The following is a 22632-nucleotide window of genomic DNA, read 5'->3' as shown; positions in this document are numbered from 1 at the left end:
TCCACCCTTTGGCAGTCAACAATAACTGCCACTATCTAAACATTAAACAGAAAAATATACAATACAATATCTATAAAATAATTGGATGGTAGGAGGAGAGGAGTAGGCGGGAAATGTATGGCCTAGTGGGATAGTAAAAGCATGTATGTATGAAATCCATGTCTGAGGGGCATGTATCATCGTGCCGTACATGTTCTAGATAAGCTTCGAGGTATTGCGAAGTATACATTAAATCCTTCTCATCCCGTATTAAGGGTCTGTAAGTGGGCCAACAAACACTACCGAGCTCTTTTCGGCTTCTTGTTCCAACAAAATGGGGTGCACATTTAGTTGATGATACATGGAGGGGGAAACACATGTGAATGCTAATATATGTATCTATATCACCTGTCGACTATGTGTGTCACTACCTGAAGGTTGTAGAGATGAAGATAAGACACGTATCACAAATACAATCACATAACATTTGTGCAATCGTCCTTGGGTGTTGGTTGAAGTCTTGTCCGGATGGGTGTATCTTTGCCGTGAGTGTTAATCAAAGTCTTTTGAGTGTCCATAAAAAGTCTTTAGAATGTCCATAAAAGAGTCTTATAGTTCATCAAAGTTTCTTCCGAATGGATGTATTTTTGCTTGAGGGAAAACAAAGGAGAAACAGGTGAAAGAAACGGACCGTGGAATCACGTCTTATCACAACATTGTCTCTATTGATGGGTCATAAATTAAATCAGTTGTTGTAACAATGCCCCTAGTCCTCAAACTCATCACTTTGGTACTGCGCTTGCGCCGCGTTTAAAATCGAACACATCTAAATATCAAACCAATCATTACGACGACTCCCAGGATACAAAGGAGAAACTTTCCTACACTCACGATAAAATTTTGAGCCCATTTTCCTAAACCTGAGAACCAATTGCGTGGGTTCAACCAGGAGACAAAGCCGGTCAGTTCATTACTCACAGCAGTAAGGGTAAGGTTGTGTCTCCTCCGGAACTCCCACTTCAATTGCAAGATATCGTCCATCTTTTGATCGATGACCTCGGTTGGGTCATCAGTGCTGTTTGTGATGTACGTGCAGCACTTCACACCATACTGAGTTGCTAGGGTGACACAGTACCCGCCTGTCACCGCTGTGATATAATTTAGAACCATCCTGTGCTGGATAAGTTCCGTTTTGTAAGCTTGCAACTCCCTCCCTGTATACCTGAAGGTGTCATCATACATCTCGGTGATATTATCTATCAGGTTCGCTAGCGCATGAATATACCTAAAATTTATAATTCCTCTGGCGGTACGGGTGATATCTAACGCGAGTAGGAATTGAATCCCGGTGGATTCGTGGATCAAATCAGAGGCTGCGTGCTCTGTCCTATCTATAAGGTGTCTCTTAACGATGTGTTCATAGTGAGTGTGAGTGTAAGGAGCTTGAGCATTGCGGTGAATGTCTTTTATCTTATTATGGGTAATGGTCATAACTTCTGGCAACACTCTTCCAATGTAACACAATCCCTCTGAGCTTGGGGCAAGCCACTTATACGCCTTCCTCCCGCATATGAAATATGCATCATCGGGGAGAACATATGGGACAGAATATGACATTACCATATTGCAAACCTTCCAAGTGAAAAATCCTATCCCTAACTCTCTCATCTGTTCAGTACACGTATCTGGCTGTATGATATGCGCACAGTACCCTGGAGATACTTCTCCAACCCGCATGGTCCTACTTCCTAGGGTATACCTATACCGAAAATACCTCCCACCGTCGGCTATTTGGCGTATAAGTTCTGAGTCTACGGGCATTCTGTTGGCTCTGTGTGAAGATACCATGGTTTGGTTATTCCATGTCACTTCCCAATTTCCCGTCTTTCGGGGATTGGAAATGTTGAAACATACTAAGGATCTATCCACATGATATTGGTGGAGCTTCAAACTAGGGGGCCTAGAAATATTAAATTTCTTGTCCACCGGTCTCCCACCCCTTAATTCAAGTACCTCATCTATTGTTAAAGGATACGGTACTAGTCCTGACTTGCTCTGACCTTGAGGTACTTGTGAGCACACCCAGCATTCTGTTTGGTTTAAAACCTTACCCACTAATGAGTGATAGTCACTCAATGGATGACGGTCCATGTTGATATTAAGGCTGGACTGACATCTCTGGATGCACCCGTCCTCAACTATGTTTTCACAGTTTCTACAAATACAATTTTCCTCAGCCAATAACCCTTCACAGTGCCTCCTAGTTTCTTGACTACCAGATCGTTTTCTGATACTCGCCTTTGCTCGGTGAATGTATTGCTCTTGGAATTCTACAAATCCGTCCTTGCCATCAGAACCCATTCCAGATCCTTTCTCGACCTCTCTGGTACTCTCACCGAAACAGACTGCTCTGGTCAACAACAGGGTCAACAGGAAAACCTGGAATGCAGTCTCTCGGGGTAAGTCCATCTTGCTAAGGGGGGAGAAAAAGGAGCAAGGAAGGGGGGAAAGGAGGGTAATGGAAGATGGAGAAAATAATAAAAAGGAAAAATAAATTTTGTGCGACAACCGCCTCTGGTCTTGTAGTTCTCTGTACTCAGGTGCCGTGACAACAGTCCTGCCTCTCAACCTTCCCGGAATAGGCACTCCAGTGATACGATTTCCTCTACACTCTGCTCTTTGTCACGGGCTTTCTCTGGGTCAGCGACCTTCTTACAGTGGGACGAGTGGACCCAAGTCTCTCTCTAGGCAACCTTCAATGCTGTCGTGCTGGTCAGTAAGACTTGGTACGGTCCTTCCCACCGGTCAATAAGGCAACCTGAGCGTAGAAAATTTTGAATCATTACATAATCCCCAGGTTCAATGTCATGACAATTACTGTTTGGTAGGTCAGGAATCACCAGCTTTAGATTTCTATTTTGATTCCTCAACTGCTTGCTCATCTTAACCAAATATTTCACAGTCACTTCATTATTGCATTTCAAATCATCCTGGGGGTCAATCATTACATGGGGTTGTCGACCAAAAAGAATCTCAAAGGGTGATAGGTTAAGGGGGGACCTGGGAGTGGTTCTGATGCTGTACAATACAAGTGGCAAAGCTTCTGGCCACAACAATCCAGTTTCAGCCATCACTTTGCTCAGCTTGTTCTTAATAGTGCTGTTTACTCTTTCCACCTTCGCACTCGCCTGTGGGCGGTACGGAGTATGCAGCTTACTATTAATTCCCATTAGTTTGCACATAACCTGAAAGACTTCACCTGTAAAATGGGTACCCCTATCACTTTCAATTATCCTAGGGATACCATATCTGCACACAAATTCCTGCACGATCTTCTTTGCAGTAAACGTAGCAGTATTTGTGGCAGCGTGGAACGCTTCTACCCAATTTGAAAACACGTCAATACAAACTAACACATACTTTAAATTTCTGCAGGGTGGCAACTGTATGAAATCAATTTGTATTACCTGAAAAGGGATGTCTGTCGGCGGGATATGGGATGGTTCTGTTGGTATTGACTTTCCAATATTCTTCCTCAAGCAGCTAAGACATGTCATTGCTCTCTTACCCGCATGAGAAGAGAATCCTGGCGCACACCAGTAGGCTCTCACCAGCTTACACATACCCTCTTTGCCCAGATGAGTCAGACCATGTGCCGCCTCAGCTAAGCTTGGAAGATATGCTCTGGGGGCTACTGGCTTACCCTGTCCATCTGTCCAGAGTCCTGAGGACTCCTGGCCATATCCTTTTGACCTCCAGACTGCCTTTTCCTGTGGGGAACACAAATTTTGCATTTCACTTAATTTTTGTGTGTTGACGGTATTGAATACCATCAGTTGTGTGATGTCTGTCTGTATGGGGGTGCTGGCTGCTGATTTAGCAGCTTCGTCTGCCCGGCTGTTACCAAGTGACACTGGGTCTTGGCTGTAAGTGTGGGCTTTGCACTTGATAACAGCCACTCTGTCAGGTTCCTGTATCGCTGTTAGAAGCCTTTTTATATGGGATGCATGTGCTACAGGTGTGCCAGCTGCCGTCATGAAATTTCTGAGGCGCCATAGGGCCCCGAAATCATGCACTACTCCAAAGGCATACCTAGAATCTGTGTATATATATTGGCTGACTTACCCTTAGCCAATTCACACGCTCTGGTTAGGGCGACCAGCTCAGCAACTTGTGCTGAGTGCGGTGGGCCCAGGGGTTCAGCTTCTATGATACCTTTGTCATCTACGACTGCGTATCCAGTACACAAGTCTCCCGAGTCCGTCTGTCTATGGCAACTACCGTCAGTGTAAAAAGTAAAATCTACGCCTTCCAGTGGGTTGTCACTAATGTCAAGTCTTGCAGTGAAAGTTTGGTTCAGATATTCCATACAATCATGTGTGTCAGTGTCTGCACTAAATCCTCCTTCACCATCATTCTCATCCTCCACCCTTTGTGCCTGTCCAGGCACACCTGGGAGATACGTTGCAGGATTTAGTGCGCTGCATCTCTTTATGGTGATGTTTACAGGTGCCATTAGTGCTAATTCCCACCTTGTAAACCGTGCTGATGAGACATGTCTGGTTTGGGCAGAATTCAGTAAAGCTGACACTGCATGAGGTGTATGGATGGTCAGGTTGTGTCCTAACACTACATCTTCGCTTTTACTCACTAGCAAAGCCATCGCTGCAACACTTCGCAAGCATGTGGGGAGAGACCGTGCTACGGTGTCCAACTGTGCACTGTAGTAAGCTACTGGCCTGCTGGCATCACCATGTCTCTGGGTTAGAACACCTGCCGCACACCCAGCACTCTCTGTACCGTACAATTCAAAGGGTTTCCCATAATCTGACATACCTAATGCAGGTGCCTGTGATAGGCACTGTTTGAGTCTCTCAAATGCCAGTTCGGACTCATCTGTGTGCGAAATCCGATCTGGTTTGTTTGAAGAGACCATCTTTTGCAAAGGTAAAGCCAGTATGGAGAACCCTGGGATCCAGTTTCGGCAGTACCCACACATTCCTAGGAAAGTGCGGATCTGTTGCTGGGTTTGTGGCAGAGTCATGTCGCGAATCGCCTGTATTCTATCATCGGTGAGGTGTCTCAGTCCTTGTGTTAAGCAATGTCCCAAATATTTCACCTTGGTCTGGCACAACTGTAACTTATCCTTTGAAACCTTGTGTCCCGTATTAGAAAGGTGAAACAGAAGCTGTTTCGTGTCTTTCAAGGACGATTCGAGTGAATCAGAACACAGCAGTAAGTCATCTACATACTGTATTAATACTGATCCGCTCTCAGGTTGAAAAGATTGTAAACAGTCATGCAAAGCCTGGGAGTAAATACTTGGGCTGTCAATGAAACCTTGGGGTAAGCGAGTCCAGGTGTACTGTACTCCTCTGTATGTAAATGCAAACAAGTATTGGCTGTCAGGGTGCAGAGGGACCGAAAAGAAAGCGAAACAGAGGTCAATGACAGTGAAAAACTTTGCAGTAGGAGGAATTTGCATGAGGATGACAGCTGGATTTGGCACTACGGGGAATTGGCTCTGAACTATCTTGTTTATCCCCCTTAGATCCTGCACTAGCCTGTAACCCCTCCCCCCACTCTTTTTCACAGGGAAGATGGGACTATTGGCAGTGCTGGACGTCCTAACTAGGATGCCCTGTTGTATCAAGTGCTCTATGACTGGGTACACTCCTAATTCCACCTCTGGCTTCAGAGGATACTGTGGGATTTTTGAAACTATCCTACCATCTTTTACTTGCACTACTACAGGAGCTACATTTGCCATCAATCCAGTGTCTTGTCCATCTTTGGTCCAGAGGGATTCCGGTATCTGGGAGATCATTTCCTCTACCTTGGATGGACACCTGCCTATAACAGCAGAGTGTGACATTAACCTTTGTGGGGTGTCTAACATATCCTGCACTTCCTGAACGTGATTCTCGGGTATATCTAAGAAGACACCCTCAGGAGTACAATATATGACACACCTCATCTTGCACAATAAATCTCTCCCAAGTAGATTAGTCGGAGCCGATGCAGCTAGCAAAAAGGAGTGCTTGGTTTGCAAAGGCCCTATCGTAATCTCTGCTGGTTTACTTAAAGGGTAGTGTTGCACTACTCCTGTTACCCCCATTGCTTAAATTGTTTTACCTGTTGTTTTCATACCTACCTTTGAATTTAACACTGACCTGGCCGCCCCTGTATCTACAAGGAAAGGTAGTGATCTACCAGCTACGTCAACTGTAACCTCGGGTTCACTTCCAAGGCTAGCAATCAACTTTACTGGCTACAAACTACAGGTGTGGCCTAACCCCTATTGTATGTTGTGACCCTCCCGCAGCGCGCTGGCAGCTACAATATGTGAGGGGGGTAGCTCAGAATTTCCAGAGGTCTGCCAGTCCCTTCTAGGTGGGTACCTCCTAGTTTCCCCTGCATGTGGCTCATAACTCCTCCTATGCGGTCCCTGATCCCAATTACGTGTGTCATACTGTGGGTCATGTTCTGGTCTAGGGGGTCGATATACCTTATGTGGGTCTTTAAAATTACAGTTCCGTGCGTAATGTCCTTCCCTCTGACATTTATAACATTTTACCACATACGACTTACCATCAGGGGTCTGGGGTTTAGGCTGATGTGGCTTCGTTGTCAGGGCTTTTATACTTACTGTCATCAGCTTATCCCCCTGTGACTCCCTGTGCCTAATGATGTTCCGATCATGCTCAATAGCGGACTCTCTTAATGCAGCCACCGAGATACCTCTCCAATTTGGTTGAGTAGTTTGTACCCTTGTTCTCAACGTTTCTATTAAACCGTCCATTAATACGGACACAGCTACCTCTCTATGATGTACATTTTCCTTAATATCCTCGACCCCAGTGTATCTAGCCATTTCCTGCAGTGCTCGATGGAAATATTCAGAAGCAGTTTCACCTTCTTTTTGTCTAATGGAGAAGATTTTATTCCACCTGACAACAGTTGGGAAATATACTCCTAATTGCAGATTGATCTGTCGTACATTCTCCTGAGTGTATTCATCAGTGAGAGGTACCTCTGCGTCTAATTTACAGTCAGCAATGAATTTCACAGGGTCAATATTGGAGGGCAAACATGCCCGTAGCACTGTCCGCCAATCTTTGTTTGTGGGTTCGGTGGCGTTACCTAGTTCTCTAATAAACCTCTGACATGCGGCTAGATCTTTTCTGGGATCGGGAAATTCAGACATAATTGTCCTCAATTCTGTCCGGGACCAGGGACAATGCATAGCAATGTTCCTGACGGGAGTGATTCCCTGAGCGTCAGTCTTCCCATTGGGGACTGCGATCACCCTGACAGGATTTAGTTCAATTACATCATTCTGGGTTGCTTCTACAATGTGAGGTGCAATTGACTCTGCATAATGTACTGTACCGTACTTACCTGTGGACACGACCTCACCTGTCCCTCCGCTAGGGGCCTTTGCTACTGCTCTTACTGGTTGGGCCGTGCCCACTTGTGTGTCTTGTATGGTGGCTGCTAGAGAGAGTGCCGATATCGTGCTGGGCTCATCTTCTTGGTCGCATTCCTGAGGGAAGTTTAAGATGGGATACAACTTGCACGGGTTAGCATTAATACATTTATCAAGTTCACTCTTATCATATATTAGTATGCCATTCTCTGTAGCCACTTTCTCCCCTGTAATATATGGTGGTGGTGGTGCAGTTGCTATCAGTTTCCTGCTAGGGTTGGAACCAGCTGTTTGAGCTAATCCCCTTTGCATATCACCCTCCTGTTGCCATAAATGTAAACAATCTGTATGTCTAATCCTTTGTTTTCTGGATTTTATTAGACATATCCTTCTCCTTAAATTTTGCAACACCTCTGGATTAAAACTGCCTACCTTAGGGAATGGTTCCCTATCTTCCGCAGTCATACATTCCCATTCATTGCATAAAACCTCTGCGTGTGATCCATATTTCTCACACATTATGTACCTCGCCGACCCTTTGGGCCGCGGAATATCAACCTGAACCTTGGTTGATCGTCCCTTACTTGAGCAACTGCCCCCATTCTTTTGCAGGTATTGGCCCTCATTCCGAGTTGTTCGCTCGCAAGCTGCTTTTAGCAGCATTGCACACGCTAAGCCGCCGCCTACTGGGAGTGAATCTTAGCTTCTTAAAATTGCGAACGAAAGATTCGCAATATTGCGAAAAGACATCTCTGTGCAGTTTCTGAGTAGCTCGAGACTTACTCGGCATCTGCGATCAGTTCAGTGCTTGTCGTTCGTGGTTTGACGTCACAAACACACCCAGCGTTCGCCCAGACACTCCTCCGTTTCTCCAGCCACTCCCGTGTTTTTCCCAGAAACGGTAGCGTTTTTTCCCACACGCCCATAAAACGGCCAGTTTCCGCCCAGAAACACCCACTTCCTGTCAATCACACTCCGATCACCAGAACGAAGAAAAAGCCGTGAGTAAAATACCTAACTGCAAAGCAAATTTACTTGGCGCAGTCGCAGTGCGGACATTGCGCATGCGCGCTAAGCGGAAAATCGCTGCGATGCGAAGAAATTTACCGAGCGAACAACTCGGAATGACCACCTTTGCCTTCTCAGCTAATTCCTACAAAAAACCAAAATACTCAGTGGTAAGGCAACGGTGAAAGTTCTCAGAGCGCTCTCACCCACTCACGCCCACGTTGGCCAATACCACTAAACACTGTCGTCAGCGCCGGTCATACCCAACCTAGGGCCCTGTGTAACCTCTATTTACTGAGAGTGTGTGGGAGTGACTTACCCTTCCCAGTAAATATCGGTCGTTGGAGATTTCCTGAGTGACCAGCGAAACGCCCTTAAAATAAAAAAACTGTTACACAAATCACGTTGCGTGTGCTACAATTAGCGTCTATGATCCCGCGATTTTACGCAAATGCCGTAAAGGGTATCACGTAGAACTAAATATTGCACACACTAACGAGCGGTACAATCGCACAGCGTATAAGTAACTGTTACTTATCCGCTGTACGACCAATGGAATCGTTTTTCAGGCTGCGAAACCTCAGCCGGAGCTTTTCAGAACAGGCCTATATGGGTACTACGCCAACCCCCGGGGCTGCGCTCTCTATACAACTCACCGCTGACCTTTTAGGCCACGGTATTCAGAGCTTCGCGTGACTTTGTCAGCGGTTTTCTGACTTCGCTGACCTCTTGGTCTGCTGTTATACTAATTGCTCCTTTGTACTCTAATCAATGTTAACGTGAGCAAGCCACTCCCACGCCACCAAGTGTCCACTCACCTGATGTGGTCTCCTACGGGATCCCGAATTCCCTGGGTTCACAAAACCTTTATTGTTTGCACACTCACGCTCGTTCACTCATATACACTTTGGTTTTTCTGTACAGAAAATTTAACTTTTATTCAGATAAACAGCCTTAGTCCCAGAGGTGACACAGTAAGAGAAGGTTCTTTTAAACTAAATATTGGAAACTAAACAAATTTGTGCTATTATCGCGTGGCTACCGTATCGCTTAAACTGAAACAATGCTATTGTGTGATTTGTATTAAGTGGGCGTACCTGTACGCACGTTGCGTAAACACGCCACGTGTGTAGGCCTTTACGTTGCGTATGCAGTCCCGAACGTTGTCCGAGACAGGTGTACAAAGGCCGTACGTCCGCAGTACTACAAATCCCACACTTCTATAAATGTAAGCGATATTTAACTATAATCACTTACTTAACACACACACAGTTTCTACTGTATAAACCTTTACAACTAGGCCAGGCTGCGTGTGCGTCTTACACTTACTTCTTTAACTATTAACACTATATTTTAACTAAATAGCAACAAATTTTCTCAGTACAGGTCAAAATGAATCTAGTAATCAGTAATTATGGCAATAGTGCGAGCAGATATGCAAAGTACAAAATACCGGTGTGTGCGTGTGTTGCGTGCGCATTTGGCGCCAAAACAGAAATTGACATATTTTAAAAAGAAAAATAGCTTTTGCGTTCTTACCTTACGAATCCCTCCAGCATCCCTTCAAACCGTGCAGGGCAGACGCTTATCTAATCAGCACTTGTATCCCCCAACCAAGAGAAGGTTTACAGGGGATACCCTTCCGCCCTTTGCTGATAGATAAAGTCTGCGAAAACTCTGCTAGGCTGCGGGTATGAGAAGGAACCGGACGAGCTCCCAATTGATAATGTTGATATTATCTTAGACCGCAATGCCATACCTCTAAATACACTTTTACCGTGGAGCCGTTATGGCCGCTAAACTAAAAGCACGTGCTACGCACTTTGTACGCTATTTGCGTACAGAGTCCTGCACGTGGTACGCACCTTGTTAATGATACAATGTAATGATATGCTTATACTTTAAACCCTTAACAGCAAAGTACTGTAATGATGTAATACCTTTAAACCTAAAGTAGCGCTGGCGATACAAAGTACTCGCAGTGCGTACACCTTATCAATGCTTATACACCTTATACAGATTAATCTACTTTAAAGCCCAGGCAGGAAAGTGAAAACACAACACTGATTTGTAGTTGCAACCACAGGGTTCTAAGGCCTCAGTGGATTAATTCCAAAAGGTAAAAACAATACAAATCATACACTACAGGCTAACAAGTAAATCTAAACAGAATAATGGCTACAGAGAATGTACATACGTGAGAATGTTCGCAAGCGCAACCCGAGTCGGTCCTCCGCTGGTCATACAGATAGCGTTCAGAGTCTTCTGACCAGCCAGGCAACAACAGTCTTTTTATACACAACATGCATACACAATACAATGGTCACTGTAATCTCATTGTCCATTGGACACAGGGATATGTCTCTACATTACAGAAAAGGTCATAGGTGGATTTGAATAGGTGGGCGCTGTCTTTCCCCAACTGCTCTTGTGGGTGGTATCCTCTGGATTCCCGCCGCATACATAAAATACAGTAAATACAGTTAATGTTCATATTCTACTTTTGCACATAACTATACGCAGGAACAAGCGATCTTTCTATAACTAACACCGGAATGTTACCCTCAAAATACCCTACAGCTGGATACTAGACATCACCTTCCAACCTTTATCAGACCCTTCCTATCATGTAAAGGCGAATCTCTCTGTCCAGGAACTGTTTAAACTATTAATACTCGCTGACATGGTCTAGGGGAACTATATCTACAATGTACACTATTTGGGTTAAATATGTAATGTTCTAATAACCCTCTATGCGCTCACAAACTCTACCGTAAATGTGCATACCACGCGCTAAGGCGCATGGCCGTGTAAAGCTCCGTTACGCAAATTGCGGATATGCGCACGCACGGCAGAGCGAGTGCACGCGCAGCGGGCATGTGCATGGGGTTAGTACGTTAGGCATGCATTACAATATTTTTCAACTTTGACATGTTTCATGCATGACCATGAGTGCCACCGCCATTGCAATCTATGTATGTACAATATATATATATATAAAATATATATATATATATATGTAGAGAATGGTCGGCGGCACTCATGCAGACTGGTTCAAGAGTATGAAGAAAAGTGTTCCTTTATTGCCTACATGTTTCGGGGAAGCTCCCCGTCCTCAGGGCCAGACAACAGTGCTAACCAACATACAAGACATTTATACGATACATATACCAAGACATTAGTGCTCTAACTGTGCTCACCTGTCCACACGGCGCGGCCGCCCGCCAGCATGCACAGCTCGCATCCGCGTCGCCATGACGTCACGACGCACCGTGCGGCAGGGATGTTTCCATGGTGATCAAAACAACATCAACAGGCTCAGTCAAAACTACGGAGCCTGCGTGAGACCAAAATTACAAAAAAAACACACATTTAAAATACATATAAACCACCATAGTAGTGCATCTGTATGTAGAACAACTATAGTAAACACATACATAGCGGTTTTGCTCAATATAATAATCCCTATAATTAGCTATTTAATTTTTATTTTTAACTAATCCAGAGTAATGGAAGACTATATATAGATAAATCTAATCCCTGTCCTGAAGGATAGGTATATAATGAAGTCATACATGAATTGTAACAAAACTGGAATCAAGGTAAGTTAAAGAAAACACTGCAGTCCCAAATTTTCGTTAAGGCCACCAGGAGACAGTGTGCCCAAATTAAATATCCACCGAGACTCTTTCTGCAGGAGCAGTCGGTCCCTGTTACCACCCCTCAAAGTAGGAGGAGTGTGATCAATAAGGATGGCTCTGATACTTGCCACACCATGTTTTGCCACCAAACAGTGGTGGGCAAAGGGCTGATCACTAGACCCTTTTTCAAATACATTTTTGATTGCACTCCTATGAAGTGCCATCCTCTCCCTGAATTGTCGTATGGTCTTGCCTACATAAGCAAGACCACATGGACAAGTAAGTAAATATATCACATGTGTTGTCGTGCAGGTAAGGCGATGCTTGATGGGTAGTTTCCTACCAGTTTGCGGATGATTAAATGTTGAGCCTGTCATTCAGCTATTGCACGTGGAACATCCGAGACATCTAAAGCATCCTGCCTTAGGTCTAAGAAAGTGTGTTTGATTGGACCTAGTCATATTAGTAACATCAAGTTTCACTACATAATCACCTATGTTGTTACCACGAGTATGGCTAGGTAATAAACTGGTATCAGGTAAACACTTCAGGGCCATTTCAGTTTGAATTATTGGCCACAGTTGTTTTGCTTTTTTAACAGTACGTCTAGAATTGGTAGAATATTTGCTAACCCACGGTATCTTATTCACTCCCTTACTCGTGCTGCTTTTAGTTGACAAAATCTCTTCTCTAGACTTTTTTAGCACTGCTTCCTTAGACCGCTCTAACTCCCTAATTGGGTACCCTCTCTGTGCAAGTTTTTTAAGCATATCATCTAAGTCTATATTAGTCTCAATGGGATCTGAAGTGATGTGCCGTATGCGCATAAACTGGGAATACGGCAAGCCTTTGCGTAATTCGAAAGGCTGGAAGCTTTGATAGTTTAATAAGGCATTTCTATCCGTGGGCTTAACGAATAGAGACATACTACGTTGGTTATCCCTGCTTGTAATGCTGACGTCCAGATAATTAATTTGATTTTCATCAATAACAAAGGTAAACTTCACTACATGTGACGTCGCATTGTATTTGCTCCATAACTGTATTAAATCATCTTTGGAGCCCTTCCAAAGCACAATGAGATCGTCAATGTAGCATCTGTAATATATCACTTGAGGACTTACCCTAGGGTCTAGATAGAACATATTTTTTTCTAGTTGATACATAAATGCGTTGGCGTACGATGGGGCCACCGCGGACCCCATCGCACACCCCGCTATTTGTAAGAAAAAACTACCATTGAAGACAAAGTAGTTTCTTTGTAAAACCAAATCCAATAAATGTAAAAAGAAAATCAAATCAGGACCCTGGTAGATTGCATTCCTCAATGAGTTTTCTCACTGCCTCCACACCTGCATCATGTGGGATGCAGGTGTAGAGGCTGGTGACATCAGCACTGCACAACAATGTGTGATCGGGCAATGGGCCCAATTATTGTAATTGCAACAAAAGTGACGGTGTCTTTTAAAAAGGATGGTAATGCCTGTATACAGGGATTAAGATAGGCGTCCAAGTAGACTGATATTGGTTGATATAGGGAACCCCTGGCCGACACAATAGGGTGGTCAGGGGGATTCTCCAAGGTTTTATGCACCTTAGGTACGGTGTAAAAAAGAGGTGCTAGTGGAAATTCAACCATAAGGGCTGAACAAATTTCTTGTGTTATAATGCCCTGATCCCTCGAGCTTAACAAAAAGGAATCCAATTCATGTTTAAAATCCCTAGTGAGATCCTTACTAAGGCGTTTGTACCCTGCCGTATCATTCATCTGTCGTTCACATTCAGCTATATAGTCCCCTATATCTTGAACAACTATAGATCCCCCCTTATCCGCCTTGCGGATTATAATGTCCGTCCTACTGGATAGATCTCTAAGTGTTAACCTTTCTTCTTTATTCAAATTAAAGTGCACCGGATCAGTCATTGCCTGTTGTCCCTCCCTTTCCAGCATACGGACATAAGTCCTGATGGAAGAATTCTGGCTCGGGAGGGGGGTGTCAAAGTAAGATCTCGGGGCTATCTTCCATAGTTGTGGGGGTATCTCCACTGATGGCACCTCTGTAGATGCCAGTGCAGGGGACCTATTGCTGAAATATTCCTTGCATTTTAAAGTCCTATTAAAACGATAGACTTCAGTTTTCCATTCCAAGGATCAGGGATTGTTGTGGGGACAAATGAACGTCCTTTGGCTAAAAGTCCATATTCATGGTCGGTAAGGGGCGTTGATGAGAGATCAAAGACAAGCTCTTTCAAGGACGTGGTGGTCTTGGCACGTATGATCCTTTGATTCTGCCGTGACCTCCGCGTCCTCTGCCTCGTCCGCTTATTGGGGTGCGATTGGAGCGTGTTCGTACTCCAGCTTGGTGAGGCCCTAAAGGGACAACTCCTTCTGTTGATGTCGAGGGAGCCGATGTGGTGTCTGAATCACTGGCTGAAGAGGTAATTCCTGGCTGTTCTCTATGTCGCCATGTCTGCTGTTGACGTCTGTACGCATGCTGTGATTGGTTAGGCCTGGAGCTACCTAGCCAGGGGTAGACTTGTCTTTGATCGTAATCTCTTTTAACTTTATTTAGTTTGTCCTTTTTGAATCGGATTAGATCTTGTCGATATTGTTCTATTTGAACGTTCAGCTTGTTGATCCAATCATTCTGTGTGTCAGCACTCAACTCAGCTTTATGTTGCTGTTCAAAGGACTGTATCTGCTCCTTTACTAAATTCAGTTCTCTGGTAGACTCCTCTACCACCAATAAGATTAAGTCCATGGAGCATTTGTTTAGGATTGCTACCCACCGGCGACAAAATTGGGCGTTGTAGCGGCCAATTGTCGGTGAGTTAGCAATCCTAAAGCCCCTCGGGATCAAGTTACTGCGGTAATAGTCCGACAGCGCGATTCCATGATATGTGTAATCACATTCCCTTTGTTTCAATTTGGACCACATCCAATATAATTCCTCATTGGTGTTAGTAATGGGTTCACCAATCAATCTCCTTTCCACCAAGATGGCTTTAGCCTCTGCATCAGAAAAGCTCAAGCGTTCACATGCATCCCGGTGCACCAGTTCCAATGTCACATCCATATCTGAATTAGCTTCCATAGCTAAGAAGCAGCATAAAATTCAGTAGATTAAAACTGGAGTAGTCTCCTAATGCACTGCTTAAATGAGGTGAAAAAGGTTAAAAAGCAGCATGTAAACATAGCTGCACCCAGGGCCGGTGCAAGGTTTCTAAGCACCCTAGGCAAAATTTGAGCTTTCTGCCCCCCTGAAGGGATGGAGAAGCCCAGTGAAGCTGTGATACAGGACATGGGCACATGAGGGGCGCCATGGGGACATGAGGCGGGTAGAAGGGGATGGAGGGACACAGAACCTAAGGATATGAGGGGGGGTGACACAGGACCTGGGGGGTGACACAGGACCTGGGCACATGAGGGAGAGGGGGGACACAGAACCTTGGGACATGGTGGGAGGTGACACAGGACAAGTACAGTACACATGAGGTGGAGGAGATGACACAGGACCTGGGACATGAGGGTAGAGAGAGGGATAGGAGGGACACAGGACCTGGGGACATGGGAGGGGGGGGGGGGGGCACAGGATATGGGGGAGTGACACAAGCCCTGGACACTTTAGGGGGAAGGGGTGACAGTACCTGGGAATATGAGTGGGAGGGGGGTGACACAGGACATGGGCACAAGATGGGGGAAAGGGAAGGAGGGACATAGGACCTAGGGACATCGGGAGAGAGGTGGGACACAGGACCTGGGGACATGGGGAGGTGACACAGGACATTTACACATGAGGGGGAGAAGGTGACAGTACCTGGGCACATGAGGGTGGAGAGAGGGAGAGGAGGGACACAGGAACTGAGGACATGGGGGGAGGTGACACAAGACATGTACAGTACATGAGGGGGAAAGGGTGACACAGGACATTGGGCACAAGATGGGGGATGGGTGAGGAGGGACACGGGGCCTAGGGACATCAGGGGGGGGAGAGGTACATAGGACCTACAGACATCAGGGGGAGGGGGAAGAGGTACATCGGGGGGGGGGGGGGGGGGAGCTAAATAGAACCTAGGGACATCAGGGGGAGAGAGGTAAATCTAGGGACATCAGGGGGGGCGAGAGGTACATAGGACCTAGGGACATCAGGAGGGGGAGGTACATAGGACCTAGGGACATGGGGGGGAGAGGAACATAGGACCTAGAGACAGGGCCGGGGCTAGGGTGTTCGGCGCCCTCCTGCAAACTATAAAATTGCGCCCTTCCTCCCTTAACTCATAAAGGGTAAGTGTGCGTCACAGAAGAGGGGTGCGGACACACAATAGCACCTCACAATAGTACCTCCAATTCAAATTATGCCACACTGTAGCACAATCTTATTTAATATATACTGCACATAGTCCCCATGATTCATATTACAGAACATAGTAGTGTCCCATATACTTATGTCCAGCATTGCCTGGGTTTTTTAATTTTTAAGCTATTATTTTTTCTCTGACGTCCTAGTGGATGCTGGGACTCCGTAAGGACCATGGGGAATAGCGGCTCCGCAGGAGACAGGGCACAAAATAAAAGCTTAAGGATCAGGTGGTGTGCACTGGCTCCTCCCCCTATGACCCTCCTCCAAGCCTCAGTTAGATTTTTGTGCCCGGCCGAGAAGGGTGCAATCTAGGTGGCTCTCCTGAGCTGCTTAGAATAAAAGTTTAGTTTAGGTTTTTTTTTTATTTTCAGTGAGTCCTGCTGGCAACAGGCTCACTGCATCGTGGGACTAAGGGGAGAAGAAACGGACTCACCTGAGTGCAGAGTGGATCGGGTTTCTTAGGCTACTGGACATTAGCTCCAGAGGGACGATCACAGGTTCAGCCTGGATGGGTCACCGGAGCCGCGCCGCCGTCCCCCTTACAGAGCCAGAAGAGACGAAGAGGTCCGGTGAAATCGGCGGCAGAAGACATCCTGTCTTCAGACTAAGGTAGCGCACAGCACCGCAGCTGTGCGCCATTGCTCTCAGCACACTTCACACTCCGGTCACTGAGGGTGCAGGGCGCTGGGGGGGAGCGCCCTGAGACGCAATATAACAGTATATACCTTAGGTGGCAAAAAGAATACATCACATATAGCTCCTGGGCTATATGGATGTATTTTAACCCCTGCCATTTTTACACAAAAAAGCGGGAGATAAGGACGTCGTGAAGGGGCGGAGCCTATCTCCTCAGCACACAAGCGCCATTTTCCCTCACAGCTCCGCTGGAAGGACGGCTCCCTGACTCTCCCCTGCAGTCCTGCTTCAGAATCAGGGTAAAAAAGAGAAGGGGGGGCATTTTTGGCAGCAAATAACGATAATAACAGCAGCTATAAGGGAATAACACTTATATAAGGTTATCCCTGTATATATATATAGCGCTGGGTGTGTGCTGGCAGACTCTCCCTCTGTCTCTCCAAAGGGCTAAGTGGGGTCCTGTCCTCTATCAGAGCATTCCCGGTGTGTGTGCTGTGTGTCGGTACGCGTGTGTCGACATGTATGAGGAGGAAAATGATGTGGAGGCGGAGCAGTTGCCTGTGTTGGTGATGTCACCCCCTAGGGAGTCGACACCTGACTGGATGATTGTATTTAAACAATTAAGTGATAATGTCAGCAATTTGCAAAAAAACTGTTGACGACATGAGACAGCCGGCAAATCAATTAGTGCCTGTCCAGGCGTCTCAGACACCGTCAGGGGCGCTAAAACGCCCGTTACCTCAGTGGGTCGACACAGACCCTGACACAGATACTGAGTCTAGTGTCGACGGTGACGAGACAAACGTAATGTCCAGTAGGGCCACACGTTACATGATCACGGCAATGAAAGAGGCATTGAACCTTTCTGACACTACAAGTACCACAAAGAAGGGTATTATGTGGGGTGTGAAAAAACTACCAATAGTTTTTCCTGAGTCAGAGGAAATAAATGAGGTGTGTGATAAAGCGTGGGTTTCCCCCGATAAAAAACAGCTAATTTCTAAAAAATTATTAGCATTATATCCCTTCCCGCCAGAGGTTAGGGCGCGTTGGGAAACACCCCCTAGGGTAGATAAGGCGCTCACACGTTTATCTAAACAAGTAGCGTTACCGTCTCCTGATACGGCCACCCTCAAAGAACCAGCTGATAGAAGGCTGGAAAATATCCTAAAAAGTATATACACACATACTGGTGTTATACTGCGACCAGCAATCGCCTCAGCCTGGATGTGCAGTGCTGGAGTCGCATGGTCGGATTCCCTGACTGAGAATATTGATACCCTGGATAGGGACAATATTTTGTTAACTATAGAGCATTTAAAGGATGCATTACTATATATGCGTGATGCACAGAGGGATATTTGCACCCTGGCATCAAGAGTAAGTGCTATGTCCATCTCTGCCAGAAGAGCGTTATGGACGCGACAGTGGTCAGGGGATGCGGATTCCAAACGGCACATGGAAGTATTGCCGTATAAAGGGGAGGAGTTATTTGGGGCTGGTCTATCGGACCTGGTGGCCACGGCAACGGCTGGAAAATCCACCTTTTTACCCCAGGTCACTTCACATCAGCAGAAAAAGACACCGTCTTTTCAAACTCAGTCCTTTCGTTCCCATAAGTACAAGCGAGCAAAAGGCCACTCCTTTCTGCCCCGGGGCAGAGGAAGAGGAAAAAGACTGCACCATGCAGCCGCTTCCCAGGAGCAGAAGCCCTCCCCTGCTTCTGCCAAGTCTTCAGCATGACGCTGGGGCTTTACAAGCAGACTCAGATATGGTGGGGGCCCGTCTCAAGAATTTCAACGCGCAGTGGGCTCACTCGCAAGTGGATCCCTGGATTCTACAGGTAGTATCGCAGGGGTACAAACTGGAATTCGAGGCGTTTCCCCCTCGTCGGTTCCTGAAGTCTGCTTTACCAAAGTCTCCCTCCGACAGGGAGGCAGTTTTGGAAGCCATTCACAAGCTGTATTTCCAGCAGGTGATAATCAAGGTACCCCTCCTGCAACAAGGAAAGGGGTATTATTCCACGCTGTTTGTGGTACCGAAGCCGGACGGCTCGGTGAGACCAATTTTAAATCTGAAATCCTTGAACACTTACATAAAAAGGTTCAAATTCAAGATGGAGTCACTCAGAGCAGTGATAGCGAACCTGGAAGAAGGGGACTATATGGTGTCTCTGGACATCAAAGATGCTTATCTCCACGTCCCAATATACCCTTCTCACCAAGGGTACCTCAGGTTTGTAGTACAAAACTGTCATTATCAGTTTCAGACGCTGCCGTTTGGATTGTCCACGGCACCTCGGGTCTTTACCAAGGTAATGGCCGAAATGATGATTCTTCTACGAAGAAAAGGCATTTTAATTATCCCTTACTTGGACGATCTCCTGATAAGGGCAAGATCCAGGGAACAGTTAGAAGTCGGAGTAGCACTATCTCTAAATATTCCAAAATCGCAGCTGATTCCAACGACACGTCTACTGTTCCTAGGAATGATTCTGGACACAGTCCAGAAGAAGGTGTTTCTCCCGGAGGAGAAGGCCAGGGAGTTATCCGAGCTAGTCAGGAACCTCCTAAAACCAGGCCAGGTCTCAGTGCATCAGTGCACGAGGGTCCTGGGAAAAATGGTGGCTTCTTACGAAGCGATTCCATTCGGAAGATTCCATGCAAGAACGTTTCAGTGGGATCTACTGGACAAATGGTCCGGATCGCATCTGCAGATGCATCAGCGGATAACCCTGTCGCCAAGGACAAGGGTGTCTCTCCTGTGGTGGCTGCAGAGTGCTCATCTACTAGAGGGCCGCAGATTTGGCATTCAGGATTGGATCCTGGTAACCACGGATGCCAGCCTGAGAGGCTGGGGAGCAGTCACACAGGGAAGGAATTTCCAGGGCTTGTGGTCAAGCATGGAAACATCTCTTCATATAAACATTCTGGAACTAAGGGCCATTTACAATGCCCTAAGTCAAGCAAAACCTCTGCTTCAGGGTCAGGCGGTGTTGATCCAATCGGACAACATCACGTCAGTCGCCCACGTAAACAGACAGGGCGGCACGAGAAGCAGGAGGGCAATGGCAGAAGCTGCAAGGATTCTTCGCTGGGCGGAAAATCATGTGATAGCACTGTCAGCAGTGTTCATTCCGGGAGTGGACAACTGGGAAGCAGACTTCCTCAGCAGACACGACCTTCACCCGGGAGAGTGGGGACTTCACCCAGAAGTCTTCCACCTGATTGTAAACCGTTGGGAAAAACCAAAGGTGGACATGATGGCGTCACGTCTAAACAAAAAACTGGACAGATATTGCGCCAGGTCAAGGGACCCTCAGGCAATAGCAGTGGACGCTCTGGTAACGCCGTGGGTGTACCAGTCAGTGTATGTGTTCCCTCCTCTGCCTCTCATACCAAAAGTACTGAGAATCATAAGAAGGAGAGGAGTAAGAACTATACTCGTGGTTCCGGATTGGCCAAGAAGGACTTGGTACCCGGAACTTCAAGAGATGCTCACGGACGAACCGTGGCCTCTACCTCTAAGAAAGGACCTGCTACTGCAGGGGCCTTGTCTGTTCCAAGACTTACCGCGGCTGCGTTTGACGGCATGGCGGTTGAACGCCGGATCCTGAGGGAAAAAGGCATTCCAGAAGAAGTCATCCCTACTCTGGTCAAAGCCAGGAAGGACGTAACCGCAAAACATTATCACCGCATTTGGCGTAAATATGTTGCGTGGTGTGAGGCCAAGAAGGCCCCTACAGAGGAATTTCAACTGGGTCGTTTCCTTCATTTCCTGCAAACAGGACTGTCTATGGGCCTAAAATTAGGGTCCATTAAGGTTCAAATTTCGGCCCTGTCGATTTTCTTCCAGAAAGAACTGGCTTCAGTACCTGAAGTTCAGACATTTGTAAAAGGGGTGCTGCACATACAGCCTCCTTTTGTGCCTCCAGTGGCACCTTGGGATCTCAATGTGGTGTTGAGTTTTCTAAAGTCACATTGGTTTGAACCACTTTCCACTGTGGACTTAAAATATCTCACATGGAAGGTGTCGATGCTGTTAGCCTTGGCTTCAGCCAGGCGTGTGTCAGAATTGGCGGCTTTATCATATAAAAGCCCTTACTTAATTTTTCATTCTGACAGGGCGGAATTGAGGACTCGTCCTCAATTTCTACCTAAGGTGGTTTCTGCATTTCACATGAACAAACCTATTGTGGTACCTGCGGCTACCAGGGACTTAGAGGACTCTAAGTTGCTTGACGTTGTCAGGGCCTTGAAAATATATGTTTCCAGGACGGCTGGAGTCAGAAAATCTGACTCGCTGTTTATCCTGTATGCACCCAACAAGCTGGGTGCTCCTGCTTCTAAGCAGACGATTGCTCGTTGGATTTGTAGTACAATTCAGCTTGCACATTCTGTGGCAGGATTGCCACAGCCAAAATCAGTAAAAGCCCATTCCACAAGGAAAGTGGGCTCATCTTGGGCGGCTGCCCGAGGGGTCTCGGCTTTACAACTTTGCCGAGCAGCTACTTGGTCAGGGGCAAACACGTTTGCTAAATTCTACAAATTTGATACCCTGGCTGAGGAGGACCTGGAGTTCTCTCATTCGGTGCTGCAGAGTCATCCGCACTCTCCCGCCCGTTTGGGAGCTTTGGTATAATCCCCATGGTCCTTACGGAGTCCCAGCATCCACTAGGACGTCAGAGAAAATAAGATTTTACTTACCGATAAATCTATTTCTCGTAGTCCGTAGTGGATGCTGGGCGCCCATCCCTAGTGCGGATTGTCTGCAACACTTGTATATAGTTATTGTTACAAAAATTCGGGTTATTATTGTTGTGAGCCATCTTTTCAGAGGCTCCTTTGCGTTTATCATACTGTTAACTGGGTTCAGATCACAAGTTGTACGGTGTGATTGGTGTGGCTGGTATGAGTCTTACCCGGGATTCAATATCCTTCCTTATTATGTACGCTCGTCCGGGCACAGTATCCTAACTGAGGCTTGGAGGAGGGTCATAGGGGGAGGAGCCAGTGCACACCACCTGATCCTTAAGCTTTTATTTTGTGCCCTGTCTCCTGCGGAGCCGCTATTCCCCATGGTCCTTACGGAGTCCCAGCATCCACTACGGACTACGAGAAATAGATTTATCGGTAAGTAAAATCTTATTTTTCTTCTCTCGTTTTCCTCCCCTCTCTCAGCAACCCCTTTCCCCATCTATTTTCCATCCCTTCTTTCCCCTTCTTAATCCCACTAAATTGGGAGTTACAGGGAGGGTGAGGGCAGGGACACTGACAGGGAGTTGGAAGGAGTGTGAACTGTGAGGAGCACTGAGGGGGGAGTTACAGGGAGAGTAAGGGCAAGGACGCTGACAGGGAGCTACAAGAAGGGTGAGGGTAGGGACACTGATGGGGGAGTTAGAGTTGGGTAAGGGCTGGGACGCTGATGGGGTAGTTACAGGGAGGGTGAGGGTAGGGATGCTGAGGGGGGAGTTAGCGGAAGGGTGAGGGCACACTGAGGGGGGAGCTACATGGAGGGTGAAGGCAGGGGCAGTGAAGGGGGAGTTACAGGAAGGGTGAGCATAAGGACACTGAGGGGG

The 22632-nt window shown here is 46.5% G+C and overlaps 1 long non-coding RNA gene across 1 annotated transcript in view; it reads right to left on the bottom strand.

Annotated features, from left to right (window-relative positions):
- The window catches only part of LOC134978961 (uncharacterized), a 29087-nt gene that overhangs the window by 5121 nt on the left and 1334 nt on the right, over nucleotides 1-22632 (bottom strand). Inside the window, exon 2 of the long non-coding RNA XR_010190288.1 lies at nucleotides 11617-11753. This is a non-coding gene — a long non-coding RNA (uncharacterized LOC134978961). The remainder of the gene's footprint in view (nucleotides 1-11616; nucleotides 11754-22632) is intronic.

Source organism: Pseudophryne corroboree, chromosome 1 (genome assembly GCF_028390025.1).
Source record: "Pseudophryne corroboree isolate aPseCor3 chromosome 1, aPseCor3.hap2, whole genome shotgun sequence".
In the NCBI taxonomy this organism is placed as follows: domain Eukaryota; kingdom Metazoa; phylum Chordata; class Amphibia; order Anura; family Myobatrachidae; genus Pseudophryne; species Pseudophryne corroboree.
Note: the sequence above shows the minus strand (reverse complement) of the source record. Positions and strands in the feature narration are given on the sequence as shown.